The sequence below is a fragment of the Pelecanus crispus genome, chromosome W (assembly GCF_030463565.1).
Source record: "Pelecanus crispus isolate bPelCri1 chromosome W, bPelCri1.pri, whole genome shotgun sequence".
Classification (NCBI taxonomy): Eukaryota; Metazoa; Chordata; class Aves; order Pelecaniformes; family Pelecanidae; genus Pelecanus; species Pelecanus crispus.
The window spans coordinates 16,343,878-16,371,506 of NC_134675.1; the positions used below are offsets into that span (position 1 = coordinate 16,343,878).

General features: G+C 46.0%; 1 pseudogene; it reads right to left on the bottom strand.

Annotated features, from left to right (window-relative positions):
• LOC142596445 (protein unc-13 homolog B-like) overlaps window positions 1-27,629 on the bottom strand; it is a 164,967-nt pseudogene that overhangs the window by 35,843 nt on the left and 101,495 nt on the right.

Sequence of the window (27,629 nt, forward strand, 5' to 3'; positions counted from 1 at the left end):
AGGAGCCCAGAGCCAGTTCAGCCAGGGCTGTATCCCAGAGCTGCCTGAGTGGGGGAGGAGTCCAGAGCTACCAAACCCGGGGCTGGAGCGCAGACCAACCCATTCCAGGGCTGGGGCCAGAGGTGCCCAAGCTGGGTTTGGAGCCCAGAGATGCCCAAGCAGGGTCTTGAGTCCGGCTCCACCTGAACCGGGTCTGAAGTTCAGAGATGCCTACGTGGGGGCAAATAAGCAGCCCCCTCCCTGCCCTGCCCTGCCCCCCCCCCCCCCCAAGAGGGGGCTGGAGCACAGAGCCACCTGAAGCAGGGATGGATCTCAGAGCGGCTCAAGCAAGGGCTAAAGGCCAGAACTGCCCAAGCTGGGGCTTGAGCCCAGAGCTCCCCAATTGACGCTGGATGCCAGAGCAGCCCAAAGAGTGGCTGGAGTCCGGAGCCGTTTGAACCAGGGCTGGAGCCCATATGATCCACCTGAGTGGGGGAAGATAAACAGCAGGGAGAGAGTGGTCAGTCACTGGAACAGGCTCCCTAGGGAAGTGATCACGGCCCAAGGGATTTTCCATACCATATGATATCGTGCTCATGAATAAAAGCTGGGCAGGGGGAAGAAGGAGGAAGGACGGGACGTTCACGGTTACTGTGTTTTGTCTTCCAAAGTAACTGTTACGTGCGATGGAGCCCTGCTTTCCAGGAAATGGCTAAACATCTGCCTGCTGATTGGAAGGAGTGAATTAATTCTTTATCTTGATTTTGCTTGTGCACGCCACTTTGCTTTTTTAGCTAAACTGTCTTTTTCTCAGTCCATTAGTTTTCTTTCTCTTTTGCCCTTCCAGTTCTCCTCCCCCTCCCACTGTGAAGGCGTGACTGAGCGGCTGTGTGCTGCTTAAACTGCCTACTGGAGTTAACCCACAACAACACTCAATGTTGTTCTTAGTCTCAGATGCTGTTTTTCCTCTGTATTACTGAAAGTTATCTATATGAACATCTGTTATCTATATAAAGCACAAGATATTATTAGAGCCGAAGCAGCTTATAGCATGGTTTGAATTGCAGTTAAAATTCAATGCCTCTTCATTCAAGGAATCCTTTGGGGTTTTATTTAATAAACGTTTACCTTTTTGGCATTTAATACATTTTATCTAGTTTCGCAAATGTACTTTACTTCTACTTTTGTCATTTTAATGAGTTAGTTACTCTTATGAACAAAAATTCAGCTTTTATCTTAATCAGTTAAATATTCATTCTTTCGAAATTAGCATTTTTCCCTTTACTTTCTCGCCTATTGCTGTTCCTCCAAACAATTCTCAGTAACCCTTAACAAATATTTAGTGGTCTTAACATTAACATCACAACTTATTTTAATGCTTCCATAAACTTAACTAAGAAAATTAAGTTTGCAGCAATCTTCCCTTTAGTTCTCAAAGTTAAATGGTTTCAAGTCACAGTTTAAAGAAATTTGCTTCACGCTGAGCCTTTTTAAAAATACCAATCTGAAACTTTTGTGCAGCTTGCTTCCTTGAACCAAACATTTTAATTGACTCTGATGTGACGTGAAGTGCATTTTTCACAACACACTACAGAATATGAATATATTTTTTTTTCCTTTCTTACAGGTATTTTTGCCCACAGAACACCATTCTGGAATGCCCTAGCTAATGATAAATATCGGTGGGGAAAATTCATCTCTCCAGCTATCTAAGTCTGTAGAAAAACAATGCAGTGACATCAATTACCTGGTATCGTGGTGTCAATTTGGGAAGTCTCCAAAAGGACACAGTGAGCTTATCTTTTGTTTACCTTATTAAAGTTACCAATGCTGCGTCTAACACAAAATGGCTTCCTGTAAAAATCAAAGAGCAAGAAAGAGGACCCGTGGAATTACAGGCCATTCAGCCTTGCTTTGATTCTTGGGAAGGTGATGGAGCAGCTAATCCTGGAAACCATTTCCTGGCAGATGAAGACAAGAAAAATCGTCAGGAGTAGGTCAGCATGGATTCACCAAGGGACAAGCCATGCTTGGCCAACTTGATAACCTTCTGTGATGAAGGGACTGGCCTGGTAGGCGAGGGAAGAGCAGTGGACGTAGTCTGTCTGGACTTTGAGAAGGTACTGCCTCCCAGAAGATCCTCATAGACAAACCGATGAAGTATAGGCTGGATGAGCAGACAGTGAGGTGGACCGAAAAGCGGCTGAATGGCCAGGCCCAGAGGGTGCTGATCAGTGGCGTGAAGTGTAGTTGCAGACCAGTAATTAGTGGTATACCCCAGGTGTCAATACTGGTTCCAGTCCTGTTGAACAGTAATGATCTGGCTGATAGGGCAGAGTGTGCCCTCAGCAAGTTGGCAGATGACAACAAACGGGGAGGAGTGGCTGACGCACCAGAATGTCATGCTGCCATCCAGAGGGACCTCAATAGGCTGTAGAAATTGGCTGCCAGAAAGCTCATGAAGTTTAACAAGGGGACGTGCCAAGCCCTGCTCCTGGGGAGGAGCAACCCCACGCACCAGTACATGCTGGGGAAAGACCAGCTGGAAAGCAGCTTTGCAGGAAAGGCCCTGGCGTTCCTGGTGGACACCAAGTTGAACATGAGCCAGCAATGTGCCGTTGCAGCAAAGAAGGCTAAGGGTATCCTGGGCTGCGTTAGGAGGAGCGTTGTCAGCAGGTCGAGGAGGTGATCCTTCCCCTCTATTCAGCACTGGTGAGGGCAGAACCTGGAGAACTCTATCCAGTCCTGGGCTCCCCAGTACAAGAGAGTACAAGCTACTGGAGAGAGTTCAGTGAATGGCCAAAAATATTATTAAGGGACTGGATCGTCTCTGCTATACGGAAAGGCTGAGGGAGGTGGGACTATTTGGCCTAGAGAAGAGAAGGCTCAGGGACGGATCTCATCAACGTGTGTGAATATCTGAAGGGAGGGTCTGAAGAAGAGGGAGCCAAGCTCTTTTCAGTGGTGACCAGTGAGAGGACAAGGGACAACGGGCACAAAACTGAAACACAGGAAGTTCTATCTGAACATCAGGAAACCCTTTTTTACAGTGAGGGTGACCGAGCACTGGAGCAGGTTGCCCAGCGATGTTGTGGAGTCTCCCTCCTTGGCCGTATTCAAAAGCCAGGACATGGTCCTGGGCAAATGGGTCTAGGTGGCCCTGCTTAAGTGTGTGTGGGGGGGGGTGTTGGGTTGGAGCAGATGGCCTCCAGAGTTCCTTTCCCACTTCAACCATTCTGTGATTCTGTGAAAAAGGTTACATAAAGAGGAGGAGGTATTGAACTCCTTAGAAGAAACTTCTAAGTAACTCATGGCAATTACTGGCTAGAGCCGCGTTGTATGAATGAACGGTTATAATGACAATCCCACAGTAGTGTTCTGACCATTCATCCCATAACTTCCTTTCTCCATCAGTCAATGAGAAGGCAGTTCCTGGATATATTAAAGCAAAAATTACTTCCTATTTCAGTGTCTTTTTTTTCTCCCCAACACAACGGTTCCTTAAGGAAAACAGAAAAGGCTTACAGAAAAACAGAACAAACCTACCTTTTAAAGGCATGTGTAAGTCAAACACACTTTGTAAATCATAAACTAATTTTAGGTGCAAAAGTATTTTTCCTGTCCTTATATGTTTTTATTCCTTCTGTAACATAGATGTAGTATTAACCATTTTTTTTCTTTTCATCCATTTATGGCAACTTGCAGAAGCAATTGTCTCGATTACACGAAGTCATGTCAAATTAGCCCTGCTTTTGTTCTTGGTATGTGCATACATATAATTATCTTTGTTCAGTGTTTCACTCAGATTCTGAATTTTATGTTATGCTACAAATGACTTCACAAGCAGCCAACTTTTCTGTTAGAAATGGGTACCTGGTTACTCAAAATATAAAAGGGAAGTGAAATGTTATTTTTCCTCCAGTCCATGGCTGGAGAATGAAACGGGAAGATGTATTGGCATAGAGCATCTGTCTTGAGTTGTGTTCAAGTGTTAGCAGTTGTGGTCTCCGATAAGTTATTGTATACGACTGTAAATAAGAGGATAACATCTCTTGTACCAGGACTAAAGCATTCAGCAAATCGTGCAATTTCTTCACAAACAAGAGAGAGCCTTGGATCAAGCTAGTGCAGAAGCTTTTTTTCTAGTCAGAACACCACCAGGTATGGTTAGAACACACATACTTAACATGACTGGAATACTGAGTAGTATACACATCAAGTATGTAATATGCTTTGCAATATGTTTGCTAATTGGCTACAGTAAAATTTGTATAGGAGAAAACCATAGCTAGTACATTTAGAATTTACTGTGCACCTCAGTCTTTCCCACTACCCAATCAGTGGTATGTTTTGCTGATTGCTATAATTGCCAGAGGGGAAAGGAGAACTGAGAGTGAGTACTGGCACTGAATGAAGGCTGAAGAGGTGATCCGTGGCTTGAGAGAGGCTGATGTGGAATGAAAAGCCATTAATTCTTCCTGAGAATTCAAAGGCTGGGCATCTTGAGAACAATCCAAGAACATGGAGCTATTTTTCCTTCCCCCATCCTGTTCCCATCCAATGCACTGTATGTGTAACATATATCTGAACACTTACTTTCCATCCAGGAAATCCATCAAGGGCCTCAGGACATTATCTGCATCTTGTGCAACTGTGTTTCTGGCATTAGCAGCAACATTTCCTGTCCCTTTCACTTGACAGAGGATATCAGACATTTGCTCGACACACTCATCAATATGAGTCTGAAAGCTGAACAGATAGGAGAGAGGCAAACCCAAGATTATCAGTGGCAGAGATCTCAGCTCTAGTACATAAGGTAAAATATTGCAAGTCCATAAACTATGCACTCAATTACACACTCTTCCTCCCTGAGATTTTCTGCTCATTTCCTTACTGTATTTGTTACCAAGGGGCATGCTATCCAGTTCCTTATGCACATAATCCCCAGACAACCTACCACTTCTGAACACAAGACATAATCACATTTGAGAGGAGTTTGTTCATTCAGCTTGCAAAAAGAAATGATCCTTTCCTGATTTCAAGAAACACTGTTATTCTTAGCTCAAAGCACCCTGCTGTATCTTTGCTTTCTACACGGGGTGTTGTACCACAGAGACTGGGATATCATATGGAGCAATGGCACAATGTATGCACAACTCTGAGCACCCAAGTCCATCGGCAGTAATCCAGTCATGACCCATCATAGGCTAAATCTTTAAAATAATAGAGACAGCCTGAAGGCAGGTACCAACTGAAACCAGTCCACTGCCATACAGTACATGCTATATCAAAGTGTCAAAATGGGATGTGGGGCTCAGCTGTGCAACAAGCAGTGTCACTGTAATGAAGTGAAAAGCAAGCCATTAAAGCACAGTTACTTTTCCATCTCTCATTGCTTAAGAGGAGGTTCAAAATGAAATAATACAATGGTTAAAAATGATGAAAAGATCAGCAGAGCTGTCAACATATCAGTTCAGTGAAGAAAGGAAAATGCTTTGACATTTAAAAGAACAATTACTAACAACAGGCATTACAAGTGACATTTAGCTATCCACTAACGGCAGAGGTTTGAAACCAGGAAGAGAAGTCAGTGCTAGGAGCTAGGGCAAAGATTTAAGAGCAGGAACACAGGTTTGAAAGCCAGCTTTATATCTTCATTATTGGCCTCAACTACTTGTGTGAGCCAACTAGGACATCTGTGGGTTGGGTCCTAGCATACAACCCCCTCTGTCCTGTGGCTCTCACCTTCCTTCTCCACCCCATCACCTCTTTCCTTTCCTGCATTGCCACCTCCAGCCTCTTGCTCACTTCTAACCTGCCTCTCACTGGAGCAATTCCAGAGCTGTCTCTCCATGCAGCCTCCACTTCTACTTTCCCCATTTCTAGCCGAGGGGGGCTTGCAGCAGCCAGTTGTGGCTACAATGACAGCTTAACCAGAGACATAAGCCACATCAAATAAAATAGTACCAAGAACTTCCTGTACTGCTGACAGTCCCTGTTCTGTTACAGGCTAATCTCACCCCACAGTTCTCCCAAATACTGCATCAGTTGTAGGACCCTGCTTCAAGATGCTGTAAACCCCCAGCCAGGGGATGAAAAATAACAGAATCCCTTAAAAGATAGAAATTAATTAGGCAAAATTTTCATCAATTATGAAAAATGGTAAATCATTTACTGTGGCAACAAGTTCACCTGAAAGTGAAGCTTGTGTAGATGTACAGCTTAAAAGGAGCCCTTGGCAGCAGCAAGTTAAAAGACAACCTCATCTATGCTGTCAGAAATGGCCTTCTGCTCCCTAATTCCTGCAGGAATTCCCTCCTTCACTCCTACAGCCTCCAAGAACAAAACAGCAGCTATACTTGCGTGAAGCATAAACCCTTTCAAGGCTCCTTTTCTCTATGATACCCTTTAAAGTAGAAAATGCTTCTGTGTCCAGACATAATCCTTTCTCAGCACAAAGGTAGTGAGGCTCTCCAGACGTGTGCTGCTTTCCCAGCAGGTGCAATTATCTCACATCGATGAAAAGTTAAGATCTGTAGTGTCAGGTGTGCACAGTGTTGTAGGAGCAACTGTTTACAAACTCTGCACAGAATATTGTGGATATCTGTCTTACCTCCCACATTTACATACTTTAGAAGATCCCGCTTAAAGAGTAAACTGCAGCTCTGCTTTTCATTCCCTATTACTGTTAAGGAATAAGTGAAGCATCTGAGCCATCTGACTGGCTAAATCTCTTGCTGGCACATCTCTCTAAAACACTCTCTGGTAAGTATGCTGATACTGAATAATCTCTTTAAATCATATTTACAAATATCAAAATTGTACACTAGTTGTCTTGTAGCAGTAACACCAGAGACAGGTTTCAGATAACAAAATTCACCCCCTAATTATGATTTCTCACTCATCCTCCATCTAATTACAAACCTTATCGATTCAATTTGGTTACAGTTTGAATCTCTGAATTTCTTGCTATACCATCCATTACCGGCAATGGTAACTCCTCACTTAGCTCCCCACTTTGCTCTGTGTCTGAAATCCAGATCTCCATGTTACATTTCTAAGCAGAGCAATATAGAAAAGATACTTCTAAAAATATTTATCACTTCTTTATACAGTCTAAGTCTTTGAAAGACCATGAATGTACAACAAAAAGAAAAACATAATGCAGTTGACAGGAGTTTCTTTTCTCTTAACCTGACCAAATGAGATTAGACAAAAGAAAGGAATGCTTCAAGGACAGGGACTTTGTTATACTCACCTGTTACCAAACACTGCACTCAGCTCATCCAAAACATTGTTCAGCTTCACCTGGAACTCTTTGAGATGGTCACTTGCTTCTGCATCCAACTGTGGATGAAAGAAGAGCACTTAGCTTGAACCCAGAGGGCAGTCTGCTGTCCTTCACAAGTGCTCTTGTACATTGTTGAGGCCACTCTTAATAAGCAGGTGAACTATCACCACTGGACTCTGCCAGCTAGAATGCTGGCAAAGCATCCACTCTCTGCTACTGTTACAGAAGCTGTGAAATCACCAACAGATATTTGCCTAAACAGCAGCAAGTGGTTTCCCCAGACTCCAATACCCTTCCTGATATTTGTAGAGTTGAGAAAGAGAGTGAGTGTGAATCCCTGTGGCCAAGAGAGTAAGCATGCTGAGAAATCAGCAAGTACTGCATATTACCTTGGGCTTACAGGTCATTTCACCCCTCTAAGTCTAGAAGGAGACAGGGTTTTTTAGACTGGATGTTACTTACTTGTGCATTTCTCCATGTGTGGTCTTGAAAGATGCTATTTCACTTTTCACCCTGCTGTCAAGTATTCAAACTGAAGATTGACCCAACCACTGCTCTCAGAAGACTGGACCCCAGCTATTTTGTAAATCTGGCCACAACATCACGGCAGGAACTGTTGTGCGCTGATCACTTTTGGAAAGCATAATCTCAGCTATGGGTATTGAGCACAAGTAGCTCTACTCTCACATGGAGCCAGACAGCTTTTTGTATACAGCTGTTCAGAGGAGACTTCACAAAAAAAGCACTACACGGATGCTTCTGACATCTTGGCACATGCTGTAAGAAAGTGCTTGCTCCATTATTATCAGCCCAAAGCCACCTGTTTTTACATTCAGAAGTGCCCTATATTCCAGCTGTAGTCATCCCTCCAGCCCTGAGAGACACTTCTGAGCAACCTATCTGTATGTATACATAACAACACATGTTGAATGCTTTGGGATCATTTGCTCTGAAAAAGTAACTTGTAAAACAGATTTGCTTTTGTATGCAAGCAGGCAATGTTTGCATTCGGCATTCAGAGCTTCAGCCCTTACCTCTAAGGCAGAGTATCTATTTACAAATTTAACAAGCCAGATGCCAGTACAGTAATTAAAAATCAGTTTAGATTTTTACGGTATATCCACACATGCAGCTATACAGGATTTGAACATGACAGGAGTTCCCACTACTATATTCAGTGTTGAAGCCCTCTTTATATTCCCCAGCATCTGTCAGAGAAAGCCAAGCCTTAGGGGATTTGGAATCTGATCCATTCATTTTCCTATTGTAAGCTGACCTGGAAAACTGACTCTATTTAGGCATTTGAAACTGCACTAATGAAACTCCTGGATCAGAATTTTAAAAAAATATTTTAAAAAACCCAAGCAAATGAGGATTACTTAAGCCTTATAACTTTAGGCATTGCTAGCTCTGATTATTTTTCTTTATTAAAGTGAATTTGTATTCCTACTACCTTTATAACTCCCTCACTATGAAGGCAGAGGGAAGCTAATGTCATGCCAGTCAGCAGTCATTTTAGCCAAACTTGTAGGTAACAAAACAAAACCCAGCATCTGTTAGTGGTGGTTTGTCTTGCCCCTACATTAATCCTTCCCTTCTTGTACTGTGTAAAGGGGCAACAAGTCACAAGCTGCCTGGTTTGCTGTCTACAATTAATAGCACCTAATAGTCCTCTGATTTTGGCCATTTCTGGTAAATTTGAGGCAGGACCAGTCCATGATTCATCAAAACCTTTCAAGTAACTGCTTTTCCAGTTGGAAAAAAAAAAAAAAAGCCAGAAGAATTTGGCATGAGACGCTTATTCCTCTCTATTTACTTCTACTTCTTTATAAGCTACCAGATGCATATGTTATAGGTCTAGAGGATGTTTGAGGTTAGGATCAACAACTTATTGCCCTGGTTCATGAACCGTGCAATTAATGACTTGTATTACTGTGAAGTGACACTGGAGAGCTCACCAACTACCTCTAAGCTTCTTGCTATTGTACTTGTTGACCACAATCTGATCTTCTTGGGAGCAGAAGAAAGGCTGATTGCCAGCCCTGTACTGCAAGAAGGGACAGCTGGAGCAATGCTTTGCCAAGGGGACGAGCTCCATCATCTGTGGCAAGGAACTATCTCTCCTCCAGAACATCAGCTCACAGCTCTCTGGGTGCAACTGGCAAGACAACTGCTCAGATTTGACTTCTATTTGCCCAGCCTTACCCTCAGGAAGCAAAACCCTGGTGGTAAGTATTCTGGTTCAGTATCCGCCAAGTCCTCTGTCATCCTAGAAAGGCTGTTTTCTTCTGGGCAACTGCTGCTATGGAAGAAGGAGTCCACATAATACATTAATGATTACTAATGCTTAGGTATTTCAGGGAATTACCTGAGTGTGATTTAAGTCCATTAGGAAGGTGCCGGTAGGTGTGTACTACTGTTTCACATATATAAATTACACATCAGTTATAGAGTCCCTGTAGCATGCGGTATAACTGCAAACTGTTCTTTGCCAGTATGGTGAAGCACTGATAACAGCGCTCAAATGAAACAGTGTCCATTTTGCTGTTGCTGCTCAGCCAATGAATTCTAAACACGTCAGCTATCACTGATAGCAGGAAATGCTACTTGGACTGCATGATAAATCTGGCTGGTAGAGTAAAGCAGAAAGCAGTATTAGGCAGTTGGGTCACTGCCATACGTCACATCCAGATAATTTCTATCGGAAGCTGGAGCTCAGCAGGCTTATGATCTCCATTCTGTGGGTGTACTGGAGATGATTCAGAGGAAGAAAACTAATTAAAAGTTCTCTGTGCAAAATATGGGACAGTACCCAAAGTGAGGTGGCTTCTGATCTCTGAGCAAATGCTCTGATTCCAGTGGAAATAATGGCTGCTGCAGTCATAGTTCCATGTCTGAGACTAAATGTGTGGTACAGAAAACTAAGGTGCATGCAAACAGGGAAGCAGTAACCCTATATTTACATTTCCGGGAACAAAGCAGGGCCCTAGTGATTTCCTGCAAAGATTTGGGACTTAGCAATTCAGAGAATCTGGGCCTTGAAGTCTTATCCAAGCACATTCAGGGCTGGAACCTTAAGTTCTCTGTTAATCTGAATGGTGGCATTTACAGCATAGTGTTATGAATTTCACTTTAGGTTGACCTTCTCCTGCTTCTCTCATGGATGAAATGGAACCCATGAGTCTAGGAATTTGATGTGATGGTGTCGTGGTTTAGCCCCAGCCAGCAACTAAGCACCACGCAGCCGCTCGCTCACTCCCCCTACCCCGATGGGATGGGGGAGAGAATTGGAGGAGTAAGAGTGAGAAACACTCCTGGGTTGAGATAAGAACAGTTTAATAATTGAAATAAAGTAAAATAGTAATGCTAATAGTAACAGTATAATGATGATAATAATAATAATGATACACGAAGCAAGTGATGCACAATGCAATTGCTCACCACCCGCCAACCGATACCCAGACAGTTCCTGAGCAGCGATCGCTGCTCCCTGGCCACCCCCCCGCAGTTTATATACTGAGCATGACGTCATATGGTATGGAATAGCCCTTTGGTCAGTTTGGATCAACTATTCTGGCTGTGCCCCCTCCCAGTTTCTTGTGCACCTGGCAGAGCATGGGAAGCTGAAAAAGTCCTTGACGGGCATAAGCAGTACTCAGCAACAACTTAAAACATCAGCATGTTATCAACATTCTTCTCCTACTAAATCCAAAACACAGCACTATGCCTGCTGCTAGGAAGAAAATTAACTCTATCCCAGCCGAAACCAGGACAGTATCCACCCCTTATTCTATACCATCTACGTCATGCACAGGCCCTCCCCTTTCCAATGTGTTCCAATTAATCACCACCGCTTTCCCTATCTTGATATACACACAGATATCATTCCCTTCGTCTATGGCCCATCCCTCTAAAATGCCCATTGAGTTCATTTAGCCCATGACTTTGGGTTCCATCTGTCATCACAGTCTTTCAGAGCAGGAGAGGTGCTGTGCAGTGTTGCACTGTTGCATGCTGAAGTCAGTTCTCATTCCAACACGGTTTCATCAAAGTTCATTTTCATTAAGCTGGGCAATTCTTACTGCAATACCATTGATGTGGCATATAGCAATCATAATATATAGTATTATATACTTAATATTAACCTACTATATTATTATATTAACATGCAGTTAAGAGATAACATATAGTTAAGAGATAACATACAGTATTATAAAGCAATTAATATTATACAATTCAGTTCATTGGCTATTTTCACCCAAAATCAAATTGCCTTGAGGTACACATTGGGCTCCCCCATCCTTTCGCATCACCCACCAAGTGCACCCAGGTCCTTGAGCAAAAACAATCCCACGAATGGGTTTGCCTTTGCCAGAGGGGGAAGTAACCCAGACTGTCTTCCCCAGCATATTTTTCATGTGCACTACAGGAACTTTATCTCCTTCTACAGTACGTAAAAGTTTTGATTGGGCAGGGCCAGCTCGATTGGCAGATCCCCTGGTGTTGACTAACCAGGTGGCTTTTGCTAAATGCGTATCCCAATGTTTAAACGTCCCACCACCCATTGCTCTCAGGGTAGTCTTTAACAATCCATTGTATCGCTCAATTTTCCCGGAGGCTGGTGCATGGTAAGGGATGTGATACACCCACTCAATGCCGTGCTCTTTGGCCCAGGTGTCTATGAGGTTGTTTCGGAAATGAGTCCCGTTGTCTGACTCAATTCTTTCTGGGGTGCCATGTCGCCACAGGACTTGCTTTTCAAGGCCCAGGATGGTGTTCCGGGCGGTGGCATGGGGCACGGGATATGTTTCCAACCATCCAGTGGTTGCTTCCACCATGGTGAGCACATAGCGCTTGCCTTGGCGGATCTGTGGGAGCGTGATGTAATCAATCTGCCAGGCCTCCCCATATTTATATTTCAGCCATCGTTCACTATACCCGAGGGGCTTGAACTGCTTGGCTTGCTTGATTGCAGTGCATGTTTCACACTCATGAATAACCTGTGCAATACTGTCCATAGTTAAGTCCACCCCTCGATCACGAGCCCATCTATACGTTGCATCCCTTCCTTGATGGCCTGAGGCGTCATGGGCCCACCGAGCTATAAATAATTCACCCTTATGTTGCCAGTCCAAATCCACCTGAGCCACTTCAATCTCAGCAGCCTGATCTACTTGCTGGTTGTTTTGATGTTCTTCAGTGGCCCGACTCTTAGGTACATGAGCATCTACATGACGAACTTTTGCAACCAGGTTCTCTACCCGGGCAGCAATATCTTGCCACAATGCGGCAGCCCAGATGGGTTTGCCTCTGCGCTGCCAGTTGCTCTGCTTCCATTGCTGCAGCCACCCCCACAGGGCATTTGCCACCATCCATGAGGCAGTATAGAGATAAAGGACTGGCCACTTTTCTCTTTCAGCAATATCTAAAGCCAGCTGAATGACTTTCACCTCTGCAAACTGACTCAACTACCCTTCTCCTTCAGCAGTTTCTGCGACTTGTCGTATAGGACTCCATACAGCAGCTTTCCACCTCCGATGCTTTCCCACAAGACGACAGGACCCATCAGTGAACAGGGCATATTGCTTTTCATTTTCTGGCAATTTATTATACAGTGGGGCCTCTTCAGCACGTGTCACCTCCTCCTCTGGTGATATTCTAAGGTTTTTTCCTTCTGGCCAGTCCATGATCACTTCCAAGATTCCTGGGCGACTGGGGTTTCCTATTCGAGCCCGTTGTGTGATCAATCAGTTGCATGATGTGTAGAGGGGACCCTCCCTTTGAACAGCCAGCCCAGCACCGGCAGTCGGGGTGCCAGCAGGAGCTGTGCTTCAGTACCAACCACTTCTGAAGCAGCTCGAACCCCTTCATATGCTGACAGTATCTCCTTCTCAGTTGGAGTATAGCGGGCTTCGGATCCTCTGTATCCCCGACTCCAAAACCCTAGGGGTCGACCTCGAGTCTCCCCTGGAGCTTTCTGCCAGAGGCTCCAGGTAGGGCCATTCTCCCCGGCTGCAGTGTAGAGCACATTTTTAATATCCTGCCCTGCCCGGACTGGCCCAAGGGCTACTGCATGAACTATCTCCCGTTTAATTTGTTCAAAGGCTTGTTGTTGCTCAGGGCCCCATTTGAATTCGTTCTTCTTCCGGGTCACTTGATAGAGAGGGCTTACGATCTGGCTGTAATTTGGAATATGCATTCTCCAAAACCCCACAACGCCTAAGAAAGCTTGTGTTTACTTTTTGCTAGTTGGTGGGGACATAGCTGTTATTTTGTTGATCACATCCATTGGGATCTGACGACGTCCACCTTGCCATTTTATTCCTAAAAACTGGATCTCCTGTGCACGTCCCTTGACCTTACTTTGTTTTATGGCAAAACCGGCCTTCAGAAGGATTTGGACTATTTTCTTTCCCTTCTCAAAAACTTCTTCTGCTGTGTTGCCCCACACAATGATGTCATCAATGTATTGCAGATGTTCTGGAGCTTCACCCTGTTCCAGTGCTGTCTGGATCAGTCCATGGCAAATGGTGGGGCTGTGCTTCCACCCCTGGGGCAGTCGGTTCCAGGTGTACTGAACACCCCTCCAGGTAAAAGCAAACTGGGGTCTGCACTCTGCTGCCAAAGGGATGGAGAAAAATGCATTAGCGATGTCAGTTGTGGCATACCACTTAGCTGCCTTTGACTCCAGTTCATATTGAAGTTCTAGCATGTCTGGCACGGCAGCACTCAGCGGCGGTGTAACTTTGTTCAGGCCACGATAGTCCACTGTTAGTCTCCACTCCCCATTAGACTTTCGCACTGGCCATATGGGACTGTTAAAGGGTGAGCGAGTCTTGCTGATCACTCCCTGGCTCTCCAGTCGACGAATCAGGTTATGGATGGGAATCAGGGAGTCTCGGTTGGTGCGATATTGCCGCCTGTGCACAGTTGTGGTAGCGATCAGCACCTGTTGTTCCTCAACCTTCAGCAACCCTACAATCGAAGGGTCCTCTGAGAGACCGGGCAAGGTGGACAACTGTTTAATTTCCTCTGTCTCCAAAGCAGCTATACCAAAAGCCCACCGGTACCCTTTTGGGTCCTTGAAATACCCTCTCCTGAGGTAGTCTATGCCAAGGATGCACGGAGCCTCTGGGCCAGTCACAATGGGGTGCTTTTGCCACTCATTCCCAGTTAGGTGCACTTCAGCTTCCAGTACAGTTAGCTGTTGGGATCCCCCTGTCACTCCAGAAATACAAATGGGTTCTGCCCCTCTATAGTTTGATGGCATTAGCGTGCACTGTGCACCAGTGTCCACTAGAGCCTTATACTCCTGTGGGTCTGACGTTCCAGGCCATCGAATCCACACAGTCCAGTAAACCCGGTTGTCCCTTTCCTCCACCTGGCTGGAGGCAGGGCCCCTCTAACACTGGTCACAGTATTCGCTGTTCACTTCCTGTAAATGTGAATCAAAAGTCCCCTGATCAAGGTCGGAAGTAAAATTAGCCCTCTTCCTCTCTCTCGGGAACTGCTCACTGGAAACTGGAGCTGCAATTTTCCTGGGAGAACCGCCTTTTCTAATAGTTTTTCCTTGCAACTCACGCACCCGTGCCTCTAAGGTTGAGGTGGGTTTTCCATCCCACTTCCTCATGTCCTCTCCATAATCACGCAGGTAAAACCACAGGGTGTCCCGTGGTGTGTATCCTCTATATCCTCTCTCTTGAGCATAGGGACGTGGACTCCTAATGGCTGAGACACTGGTCCGTGCAGGTGGGGAGTAGGACAGATCCTCTCTGAGTTGTTGGAACTCTTGGCATATTTTTTCCACAGCCGAGACACAGGCCTGTAGGGAGGAAGAGAGCTTTTCTTCGTAGTCCCGGAGTTGTCTAGCCACTTCATCCACCGCTGGTGCCTCGTCGTCTTTCCAGGCTAGTATTGCCAACGAGTTGGAATACGATGCTGGTGCGCTCCGTACCACCTTCCGCCACATGGATTGTGTGCACCTGACTTCATCTGGGTCTTTGGGTAACCGCTCATCATTCAGGTCACTGTAAATCACCTCCAGCATGCCTAATTCCCTCAAGTACTGGATACCCTTCTCTACAGTGGTCCATTTGCTTGGGCGGTATAAAACATCCTCCTTGAAGGGATACCTTTCCTTCACGCTTGACAGAAGTCGCCTCCAGAGGCTGAGCGGTTTTGCCCCTTTTCCAATCGCTTTGTCAATGCCCCCTTCCCTGGAAAGGGATCCCAGCTGCTTGGCTTCCCTACCCTCTAAATCCAGGCTACCGGCCCTGTTATCCCAGCATCGGAGCAGCCAGGTGATGATGTGCTCGCCTGGATGACGACCGAAATCTTTTCACATACGTCGCAGCTCACTCAGGGATAGGGATCGGGTGGTCACCATCTCATTTATTGGTTCTTCCTCCTCTGGTTCTCGTGATGGCCCTGGTTCATCTTCATCCCTTCCTAAACGAACTGATTTCCTCATGTATTTTTTTTCTGTATAGGGGCAACTGATACCAGCATGGGTTGGTTCTCTGGTTTAGCCGCAGTGTCTGTCACTGGGGTTTGAGTAGCCGCAGTGCCCATGGCTGTGGTTTGAGTAGCCGCAGTGCTCATGGCTGTGGCTGGAGTAGCCACAGTGCCTGGGGCAGGGGTTTGAGTAGCTGCAAGGCCTGTAGTGGGGGTTGGAGTAGCCGCAGGGCCTGTAGTGGGGGTTTGAGTAGCCACAGTGCTTGTTGTTTTGTCATCAGATCCAGAGACCTTCTCTTTCTTTTGAGGGTACTGAATAGTGTTGACCACGGCTCGATACGCATGGGCCAGTCCCCAGCATGTTGCAATGATTTGTGTCTCTCTGGAGCTACCAGGGTGACAACATACTTCTTCCAAATACTTTACTAATTCTTCAGGATTCTGCACTTGTTCAGGGGTGAAGTTCCAAAACACTGGAGGTCCCCACTGCCCTAGGTACTTGCGCATACGATCCCACACACCCTGCCACTCATAACTATCCAGCCTTGGGGTAGATCTCTGGATGGTATTTTTAAACTGCTTACTGACCTTTATCAGAACGGAAACAACATTCCCAAGAATTATCAATAGAAGTATCTTAACTGCCCAGGGGTGTTCTAGGTACTGCAAAGTTGTTGTAATGAAGGAGGAAACATCATAGAAGAAAGCAGCAAAGGTGCCATTCTGTATTTCCTCCACAACAAGCCTCTCAGAGAAAGAAGTATAATTGCTAACTCTCTCTATGAGGTAGTACCCGAAGTACAGTAGTGACTTCTGTATGAAACCCAAATACCAAAGAATGCTCACGGTCAGGGTTTTGATAAGGAGCCTCCCAAGGAAAAAATCATGAATCACTGCAGAGCATAGCACACTACACAAACTGACAACAAACTTTAACGTGTGCTGCAAAAAAAAGAACATGTTGCAGACCAGATGAACTAATATCGTGACCGGCAACTGTTAACAGACTCCTTAATACACTCTGGTTAATCTGTTGTTATCTCAAACCCTTCGTGCCCCACATTGGGCGCCAAAAAGGACTGTCGTGGTTTAGCCCCAGCTGATCAAAATAATGGACTGCAGAAAGCCATCTCAAGCAAAATGAGAAAGGCTTATTCTGGTGTCAGGGACAGCACACAGAGCAGGCTGAAGTCTGCAGGAAAACTGCAGAAGTGGGTAGAAAATGCGAGTCACATTACGTTTCATTAGATAGCGTATGAATAATTAAATAAATGGGGCCAAGTTCAGGTAAACACTAGCAACGAATCTATATAGCCCACTTTAGCACTGAGCAACCCAGTTTCAAAAGGTATTTATGCACCCGGTTTCTGTCCAGCACTCATCCCTCAATTCCACTGTTCATTATGCTTTTAATGCTAACTGCCACCCCATAAACTCTGCCTTTCCAAAACCTGATTCAGGAATGTCTGAGATGCTTCTGAGCCACAGTAAAGCTGTTTTGATCCCATGAAATCAACACATCTCGGAAGGGGAATAAAAGTATTAATTATAAATTCTAAAAATCCTAATACATATATATAAATATATATTCCTTGAGATCTCAAGCACAGACCCAAGAGAATCATTCCACACAGAACACTCTAAAGCCCTGCTGCTGTCCTTAGCTTTCTGACTAGTAATGTTCACAGACCGGATGATGTCAACATATTAAACCCAGAGATGCTGGGCAATTTTTGCCCTGGTTTATGCCTTCTGAGTGCTACAGTTGGAAAAAGAATAAGAAAAGTGGGGGCAAAGGTACCATTCCTCATTTGGGGAAAAAATAAAGGAAGGCACTATATCAAGGAGCCCAATCTCAAGAAATAATACTGAGCAAGTGTGTCTGTTCCATGTTATGCCATTACACTGCAGGGTGACTATGGGTGAGTCCTGTCCCTTCATTTCCCTAGCTGTAAAAGTGAATAAGTGATATGAACTTCTGTAGGAGAGTGTTGTGGACCCACTGGCAAAGAGCATTAAGCAGCAGCAGTATTTCAAAGCTTTCCAGAGGTGTGCAATGATAGTGGCCTGTAGATGGAAATGGATCTGTGAATCTGTCGTGGTTTAGCCCCAGCCAGCAACCCAGCATCACGCAGCCGCTCGCTCACTCCCCCTACCCCGGTGGGATGGGGGAGAGAATGGGAGGAGTAAGAGTGAGAAACACTCCTGGGTTGAGATAAGAACAGTTTAATAATTGAAATAAAGTAAAATAGCAATGATAATAATAACAATATAATAATGATGATAATAATAATATACAAAGCAAGTGAAGCACAATGCAATTGCTCACCACCTGCCGACCGATACCCAGACAGCTCCCGAGCAGCGATCGCTGCTCCCCGGCCAACCCCCCCCCCAGTTTATATACTGAGCATGATGTCATATGGTATGGAATAGCCCTTTGGTCAGTTTGGATCAACTATTCTGGCTGTGCCCCCTCCCAGTTTCTTGTGCACTTGGCAGAGCATGGGAAGCTGAAAAGTCCTTGACTAGTGTAAGCAGTACTTAGCAACAACTAAAAACATCAGTGTGTTATCAACATTCTTCTCCTACTAAATCCAAAACACAGCACTATGCCAGCTACTAGGAAGAAAATTAACTCTATCCCAGCCGAAGCCAGGACAGAATCAGAAGCAGATGAAGCCACAAGCACACAGTAACTGAAACCAATCCCCAAGTTCTGGCTTCACACATGTGTATTGGATTTGCGTGGCAAGGTTTTGGTAGCAGGGGGGCTATGGGGTGGCTTCTGTGAGAAGATGCCAGAAGCTTCCCCCATGTCCGATAAAGCCAATGCCAGACAGCTCCAAGACAGACCCGCCGTTGGCCAAAGCTGAGCCAACCAGCAACAGTGGTAGCACCTCTGTGATAATATATTTAAGAAGGGGGGAAAAAAGTGCTGTGCAACAGCAGCCAGAAGAAAGGAGTGAGAATATGTGAGTGAAGCAACTCTGCAGACAACCAAGGTCAGTGAAGGAGGGGGAGGAGGTGCTCCAGGCACCAGAGCAGAGATTCCCCTGCGGCCCATGGTGAAGACCATGGTGAGGCAGGCTGTCCCCCTGCAGCCCATGGAGGTCCATGGTGGAGCAGATATCCACCTGTAGCCCGTGGAGGACCCCATGCCAGAGCAGGTGGATGTACCTGAAGAAGGCTGTGACCCCGTGGAGAGCCCGTGCTGGAGCAGGCTCCTGACAGGACCTGTGACCCTGTGGAGAGAGGAGTCCACGCTGGAGCAGGTTTGCTGGCAGGACTTGTGACCCCGTGGGGGACCCACGCTGGAGCAGTCTGCTTCTAAAGGACTGCACCCCATGGAAAGGACCCAAGCTGGAGCAGTTTGTGAAGAACTGCAGCTCGTGGGAAGGACCCATGTTGGAGAAGTTCATGGAGGACTGACTCCTGTGGGAGGGACCCCATGCTGGAGCAGGGGAAGAGTGTGAGGAGGAAGGAGTGGCAGAGACAATATTTGATGAACTGACTGCAACCCCTATTCCCCATCCCCCTGTGCTGCTTGGGTGGAGGAGGTAGAGAAATTGGGAGTGAAGTTGAGCCTGGGAAGAAGGGAGGGGAGGGGGGAAGGTGTTTTTAGATTTGGTTTTATTTCTCATTACCCTACTCAGTTTTGATTGGTAATAGATTAAATTAATTTCCTGAAGTCGAGTCTGTTTTGCCTGTGACGGTAATTGCTGAGTGATCTCCCTATCCTTATCTCAACCCACGAGCCTTTTGTCATATGTTTTTCCTCCCCCTGTCCAGTTGAGGAGGGGGAGTGATAGAGTGGCTTGGTGGACACCTGGTGTCCAGCCAGGGTGAACCCACCACAGATACCAAGGGGATATTTTGTGACAGGTGAAGGCTATGGTTGAAATAAACATCACTTGTGCCTGAAAATGTGGCTATAGTACTAAAATACAAGAGTGAAGTAACAAAGTAAGCCAGCAGCTGTAAACGTACATGAGCACCGAAGCTCTAACAGCAGAGCAGAACAGTCTGCAAAAGACTGCAGAACAAAACTGGGTATCATTATCTTGATTACAGAGGAGAAAAAGAGAGATTAAGGATATCTGATGGCTTGCCTGAGACTGCACTGACTCAGAGGCACAGCAAAGAGAATGGGGCTTCTAGCACTGTCACTCCAGCACCCTGTTCACTGAGTTAATGCCTCTCGCTGACCTGATTTGTTAAGCAAGGCCCATAGCCCAAGCCGAGCAATTATACCAACTGCCTCAAGTCTTATTAGTATGCAGCTAGCACCAGTCTTGAGGGACTGCATGCACCGCAGGATGGGAAGAGAATTCAGAAATGCCAGACTAGAAACACAGTCCAAGCAAGATGTTTTTCAAGAGGGGCAAGTGCAAAGTGCTGCATTTAGACAGCAGTAAACAGTCACATACAGGATGGGAAGAACAGCTAGGTAGGACACTCTTTTGAGGGTGCCTGGGGGCTGGCTTGTGGCCCACAGGAAGCATCACTAGTCAACAGTATCATTGAAGAAAAAAAAAAAAGGCTGCTATCATCCCAGTGTGTGAGAGCAGCAGCACTGCCTGCAAGGCAATGCAAGGCAAGGTCTCGATGTAATAGCAGTATTTAAGCCTGGGTGTTGTATGTCTAGACACAGACCAGCTGGAGAGAGGTGAGTAAACCTCACTTACAAGGAAAGCTGGGAACAAATGGGAACCAGCAGAAGACTGGGAAGGGACGACGAGAAGAACATTTGAGTTTTGTAAAACAGGAACAATTTGTTCTCCATGCCCAGGCTGGTAGGACAGGATGCAACAAGCTCAAACCAAAGCAAGAAAGATTTGGAGAGGAAAAATGGAGAGTGTGTGAAACCCCCAAAATGCAGTGGAGAGGTAACAGTGAAGCACAGGAGAAAAAAGCTGCTTGAAGGAAATGTGGAGCAACCATCACTGAAAGCCTCTGAAAACCACTTAAACACTGGTCAGAAAAAACACATCTGCTCTTGCCTTAGGCCAGGTGTGGGATTCTAGTTACAGTATTCTCTCCAGGTTGCTCAGACAACTTTTTGGGCTCATAAACCTTCTTCAGGTCAGAAATCTACTGCTTCTCATTTAACGTTAAATAGAAGTTGTGAACAATTGCTTAGAGCTTAAGAGCAACAGCTTATCTGATGTTTCCAACTAAACCCCCTGGTCTTATTAAAAAAAAAGAAAGCATCTTTATTTACAAATCCTGTTGTGTGTATGTGTGTGTGTATATATGACATATTCATACACACAGTACGTACAGATAAAGCTGTATCTATTAACACAAGAATGTAAGCACACATCTAGAAGTCTGTTGTTCAAGAACTGACCAAACCCCACACTGCAGGCATGAAATGGCTTAAAGACTGTCCATGCCATTGCTAAAGCTTTTGAGATCTCAGGAGATACTGTACAATAAGGGATTGAATTGCCTCAGGGACAGGGGCGTAGAACACCAGAGGGGACAAATGCATATAGACACAGAAAATAAGGATTGAAGAAATGGTGTATCATGAAGGCAGCCACAGGAGAACCAAATGACTACCCTCAAAATAACACAAGGAGACGGACAGTGGGGATTTACTAGAAGAGACATGACACTCATGCTGCATATTCAGGCACTTTTCATAAATCATAGAACCATAGAATGCTTTGGGTTGGAAGGGACCTTTAGAGGTCATCTAGCCCAACCCCCCTGCAGTGAGCAGGGACAGCTTTAACTAGATCAGGTTGCTCAGAGCCCCATCCAACCTGACCTTGAATGTTGCCAGGGATGGGGCCTCTACCACCTCCCTGGGCAACCTGTTCCAGTGCTTGACCACCCTCATTGTAAAAAATTTCTTTCTAATGTCTATTCTAAATCTATTCTTCTTTAGTTTAAATCCATTATTCCTTGTCCTGTCACAACAGGCCTTGCTAAAAAGATTCTCCCCATCTTTCCTGTAGGCCCCCTTTAAGTACTGGAAGGTTGCAATAAGGTCTCCTCGCAGCCTTCTCTTCTCTAGGCTGAACAACCCCAACTCTCTCAGCCTGGCCTCATAGGAGAGGTGTTCCAGCCCTTGAAAGGTGTTCTTTCCCTTGAAAGCAGGCAGATCACGAACATATTAATTGTACAGCAACTTCACTTTGAAGTGTAAATTCATATAGTCTGCACTTTTACACAGTCTGTGTTTCTCATGCTCTGTAAGGAAGGGAAAAAAAGAAGTTAGGTCTGAATTTACCACTATCACTGCATCAGGCACAGGAAGGTCTTATATAGCATGTCCGCAGTATGCAATGGTTTTGAGGATGAAGCACCTATAGAGCTGAAAAATCTTCACGACACGGGATTTTGGCAGCAGGCAGGGGCTCTCAGTGGTTGACTGATGGGGCTAAGGAGTGTATTTCTGTAGCACCAATTAATATTTCCATTTGTTAAAGACTTCTTGGTTGTCAAAGCAATAAAAATAGAGCAATCTCTTATTGTTATTATATTGTTATTATTACTACTACTATTTTACTTTATTAAGTTTCAATTATTAAACTGTTCTTATCTCAACCCAGGAGTGTTTCTCACTCTTACTCTTGCGATTCCCCCCCACTGGGGCAGGGGGACTGAGCGAGCAGCTGCATGGCGCTTAGTTGGTGGCTGGGGTTAAACCATGACACTGGGCAACTGGGGTTTCCTATTCGAGCCCATTGTGTGATTAGTGCAACCCACTTACTTCACGTAGCATCAGCTGCATGATGTGTAGAGGGGACCCTCCCTTTGAACATCCAGCCCAGCACCGGCAGTCGGGGTGCCAGCAGGAGCTGTGTTTCAACTACCAACCACTTCCGAAGCAGCTCAAACCCCTTCATATGCTGCCAGTATCTCCTTCTCAGTTGGAGTATAGCGGGCTTCGGATCCTCTGTATCCCCGACTCCAAAACCCTAGGGGTCGACCTCGAGTCTCCCCTGGAGCTTTCTGCCAGAGGCTCCAGGTAGGGCCGTTCTCCCCGGCTGTGGTGTAGAGCACATTTTTAATATCCTGCCCTGCCCGGACTGGCCCAAGGGCTACTGCATGAACTATCTCCCGTTTAATTTGTCCAAAGGCTTTTTTTTGCTCAGGGCCCCATTTGAAATTGTTCTTCTTCCAGGTCACTTGATAGAGAGGGCTTACAATCTGGCTGTAATTTGGAATATGCATTCTCCAAAACCCCACAACGCCTAAGAAAGCTTGTGTTTACTTTTTGCTAGTTGGTGGGGACATAGCTGTTATTTTGTTGATCACATCCATTGGGATCTGACAACGTCCACCTTGCCATTTTATTCCTAAAAATTGGATGTCCTGTGCAGGTCCCTTGACCTTACTCTGTTTTATGGCAAAACCAGCCTTCAGAAGGATTTGGACTATTTTCTTTCCCTTCTCAAAAACTTCTTCTGCTGTGTTGCCCCACACAATGATGTCATCAATGTATTGCAGATGTTCTGGAGCTTCACCCTGTTCCACTGCTGTCTGGATCAGTCCATGGCAAATGGTGGGGCTGTGCTTCCACCCCTGGGGCAGTCGATTCCAGGTGTACTGAACACCCCTCCAGGTAAAAGCAAACTGGGGCCTGCACTCTGCTGCCCAAGGGGTGGAGAAAAACGCATTAGCAATGTCAATTGTGGCATACCACTTAGCTGCCTTTGACTCCAGTTCATATTGAAGTTCTAGCATGTCTGGCACGGCAGCACTCTGTGGCAGGGTAACTTCGTTCAGGCCACGATAGTCCACTGTTAGTCTCCACTCCCCATTAGACTTTCGCATTGGCCATATGGGACTGTTAAAGGGTGAGTGAGTCTTGCTGATCACTCCCTGGCTCTCCAGTCGACAAATCAGGTTATGGATGGGAATCAGGGAGTCTCGGTTGGTGCGATATTGCCGCCTGTGCACAGTTGTGGTAGCGATCGGCACCTGTTGTTCCTCAACCTTCAGCAACCCCACAATAGAAGGGTCCTCCGAGAGACCGGGCAAGGTGGACAGCTGTTTCATTTCCTCCATCTCCAAGGCAGCCATACCAAAAGCCCACTGGTACCTTTTTGGGTCCTTGAAATACCCGCTCCTAAGGTAATCCATGCCAAGGATGCACGGAGCCTCTGGGCCAGTCACAATGGGGTGCTTCTGCCACTCATTCCCGGTTAGGCTCACTTTGGCCTCCAATACAGTGAGCTGTTGGGATCCCCCTGTCACTCCAGAAATACAAATGGGTTCTGCCCCTGTATAGCTTGATGGCATTAGGGTACACTGTGCACCGGTGTCCACTAGAGCCTTATATTCCTGTGGGTCTGATGTGCCAGGCCATCGAATCCACACAGTGCAGTAAACCCGGTTGTCCCTTTCCTCCACCTGGCTGGAGGCAGGGACCCTCTAATCCTGGTCATAGTATTCGCTGTTCACTCCTTGTAAACGTGAATCAAAAGTCCCTTGATTAAGATCGGAAGTAAAATTAGCCCTCTTCCTCTGTCTAGGGAACTGCTCACTGGAAACTGGAGCTGCAATTTTCCTGGGAGAACCGCCTTTTGTAACAGTTTTTCCTTGCAACTCACGCACCCGTGCCTCTAAGGTTGAGGTGGGTTTTCCATCCCACTTCCTCATGTCCTCTCCGTGGTCACGCAGGTAAAACCACAGGGTTCCCCGTGGTGTGTATCCTCTATATCCTCTCTCTTGAGCATAGGGACGTTGACTCCTAATGGCTGAGATACTGGTCCGTACACGTGGGGAGCGGGACATATCCTCTCTGAGTCGCTGGATCTCTCGGGACAGTTTTTCCACAGCCGAGACACAGGTCCGTAGGGAGGAAGAGATACTTTTTTTGTATTCCCAGAGTCGCCCAGCCACTTCATCCACTGTTGGTGCCTCTTCATCTTTCCAGGCCAGTATTGCCAACGAGTTGGCATATGTCATGGTTTAGCCCCAGCCAGCAACTAAGCACCACGCAGCCACTCGCTCACTCCCTCTGCCCCGGTGGGATGGGGGAGAAAATCGGATGAGTAAGAGTGAGAAAGACTCCTGGGTGGAGATAAGAACAGTTTAATAATTGAAATAAAGTAAAATAGTAATGATAATAATAACAATATAATAATGATAATATACAAAGCAAGTGATGCACAACGCAATTGCTCACCACCCGCCGACCGATACCCAGACAGTTCCCGAGTAGTGATCGCTGCTCCCCGGCCAACCCCCCCCCAGTTTATATACTGAGCATGACATCACATGGCATGGAATAGCCCTTTGGTCAGTTTGAATCAACTATTCTGGCTGTGCCCCCTCCCAGTTTCTTGTGCACCTGGCAGAGCATGGGAAGCTGAAAAGTTCTTGACTAGCATAAGCAGTACTCAGCAACAACTAAAACATCAGTGTGTTATCAACATTCTTCTCCTACTAAATCCAAAACAGCACTATGCCAGCTACTAGGAAGAAAATTAACTCTATCCCAGCCAAAACAAGGACAGCATATGATGCTGGTGCTCTCTGTACCACCTTCCACCGCATGGGTTGTGTGCACCTGACTTCATCTGGATCTTTGGGCAACTGCTCATTGTTCAGGTCACTATAAATCACCTCCAGCACGCCTAATTCCCTCAGGTACTGCATACCTTTCTCTGTGGTGGTCCATTTCCCTGGGTGACATATAACATCCTCCTTGAAGGGATACCTTTCCTTCATGCTTGACAGAATTTGCCTCCAGAGGCTGAGGGTTTGTGCCCCTTTTCCAATTGCTTTGTCAATGCCCCCCTCCCTAGAAAGGGATCCCAGCTGCTTGGCTTCCTTACCCTCTAAATCCAGGCTACTGGCCCCGTTATCCCAGCATCGGAGCAGCCAGGTGATGATGTGCTCGCCTGGATGACGACTGAAATCTTTTCGCATATCTCGCAGCTCACTCAGGGATAGGGATCGGGTGGTTACCATTTCATTTATGAGTTCTTCCTCCTCTGGTTCTCCTGATGGCCCTGGTTCATCTTCATCCCTTACTAAACAAGCCGATTTTCTTGTGTATTTTTTCTTCTGTATCGGGGCAACTGATACTGGCATGGGCTGGTTCTCTGGTTTAGACACGGTGCCTGTCACCGGGGTTGGAGTGGCTGCAATGCCTGTGGCTGTGGTCTGAGTAGCCGCAGTGCTTGTGGCTGTGGTTGGAGTAGCCGCAGTGCCTGTGGTGGGGGTTGGAGTGGCTGCAGTGCTTGTTGTTTTGTCATCAGATCCAGAGACCTTCTCTTTCCCTTGAGGGTACTGAATAGTGTTGACCACGGCTTGACAGGCATGGGCCAGTCCCCAGCATGTTGCAATGATTTCTGTCTCTCTGGAGCTACCAGGGTGACAACATACTTCTTCCAAATACTTTACTAGTTCTTCAGGACTCTGCACTTGTTCAGGGGTGAAGTTCCAAAACACGGGAGGTGCCCACTGCCCTAGGTACTTGCCCATACTATCCCACACACCCTGCCACTCATAACTATCCGGCCTTGGGGCAGATCTCTGCATGATATTCTTAAATTGCTTACTAACCTTCATCAAAACTGAAACAGTATTCCCAAGAAATAGCAACAGAAGTATCTTAACTGCCCAGGGGTGTTCAAGATACTGAAAAGGTATTGTAATGAAGGAGGAAACATCATAGAAGAAGGTAGTGAAGGTGCCATTCTGTATTTCCTCCACAACAAACCTCTCCGAGGAAGAGGTATAATTGCTAACTCTCTCCATGAGGTGGTATCCGAAGTACATTAATGACTTGTGTATGAAAACCAAATACAAAAGAATGCTCAAGGTCAGGGTTTTGATAAGGAGCCTCCCAAGCAAAATATCATTAATCACTGCAGAGCATAGGACACTGCACAAATCAACACCAATCTTTAACATGTACTGCAAAAAAAAAGAACATGGCACAGATCAGATGAACTACTATCATGACCGGCAACTGTTAACAGACTCCTTAATACGCTCTGGTTAATCTGTTATTATCTCAAACCCTTCGAGCCACTCGTTGGGCGCCAAAAAGGACTGTCGTGGTTTAGCCCCAGCCAGCAACTAAGCACCACGCAGCCGCTCGCTCACTCCCCCTACCGCGATGGGATGGGGGAGAGAATCGGAGGAGTAAGAGTGAGAAAGACTCCTGGGTTGAGATAAGAACAGTTTAATAATTGAAATAAAGTAAAATAGCAATGATGATAATAACAATATAATAATAATAATAGTAATAATAATATACAAAGCAAGTGATGCACAATGCGATTGCTCACCACCCGCTGACCTATACACAGACAGTTCCCAAGCAGCGATCGCTGCTCCCCAGCCAACTCCCCCCAGTTTATATACTGAGCATAGAATCATAGAATGTTTTGGGTTGGAAGGGACCTTTAGAGGTCATCTAGCCCAACCCCCCTGCAGTGAGCAGGGACAGCTTTAACTAGATCAGGTTGCTCAGAGCCCCATCCAACCTGACCTTGAATGTTGCCAGGGATGGGGCCTCCACTACCTCTCTGGGCAACGTGTTCCAGGGCTTCACCACCCTCACTGTAAAGGATTTCTTTCTTATGTCTATTCTAAATCTATTCTTCTTTAGTTTAAAACCATTATTCCTTGTCCTGTCACAACAGGCCTTGCTAAAAATGATTGCCCCCATTCTTCCTGTAGGCCCCCTTTAAGTACTGGAAGGCTGCAATAAGGTCTCCTTGCAGCCTTCTCTTCTCTAGGCTGAACAACCCCAACTCTCTCAGCCTGGCCTCATAGGAGAGGTGCTCCAGCCCTCGGATCATTTTTTTGTGGCCCTCTTCTGGACCCACTGCAACAGGTCCATGTCCTTCTTGTGCTGAGGGCCCTAGAGCTTGACGCAGTACTCCAGGTGATGTCTCACCAGAGCAGAGTAGAGGGGCAGAAT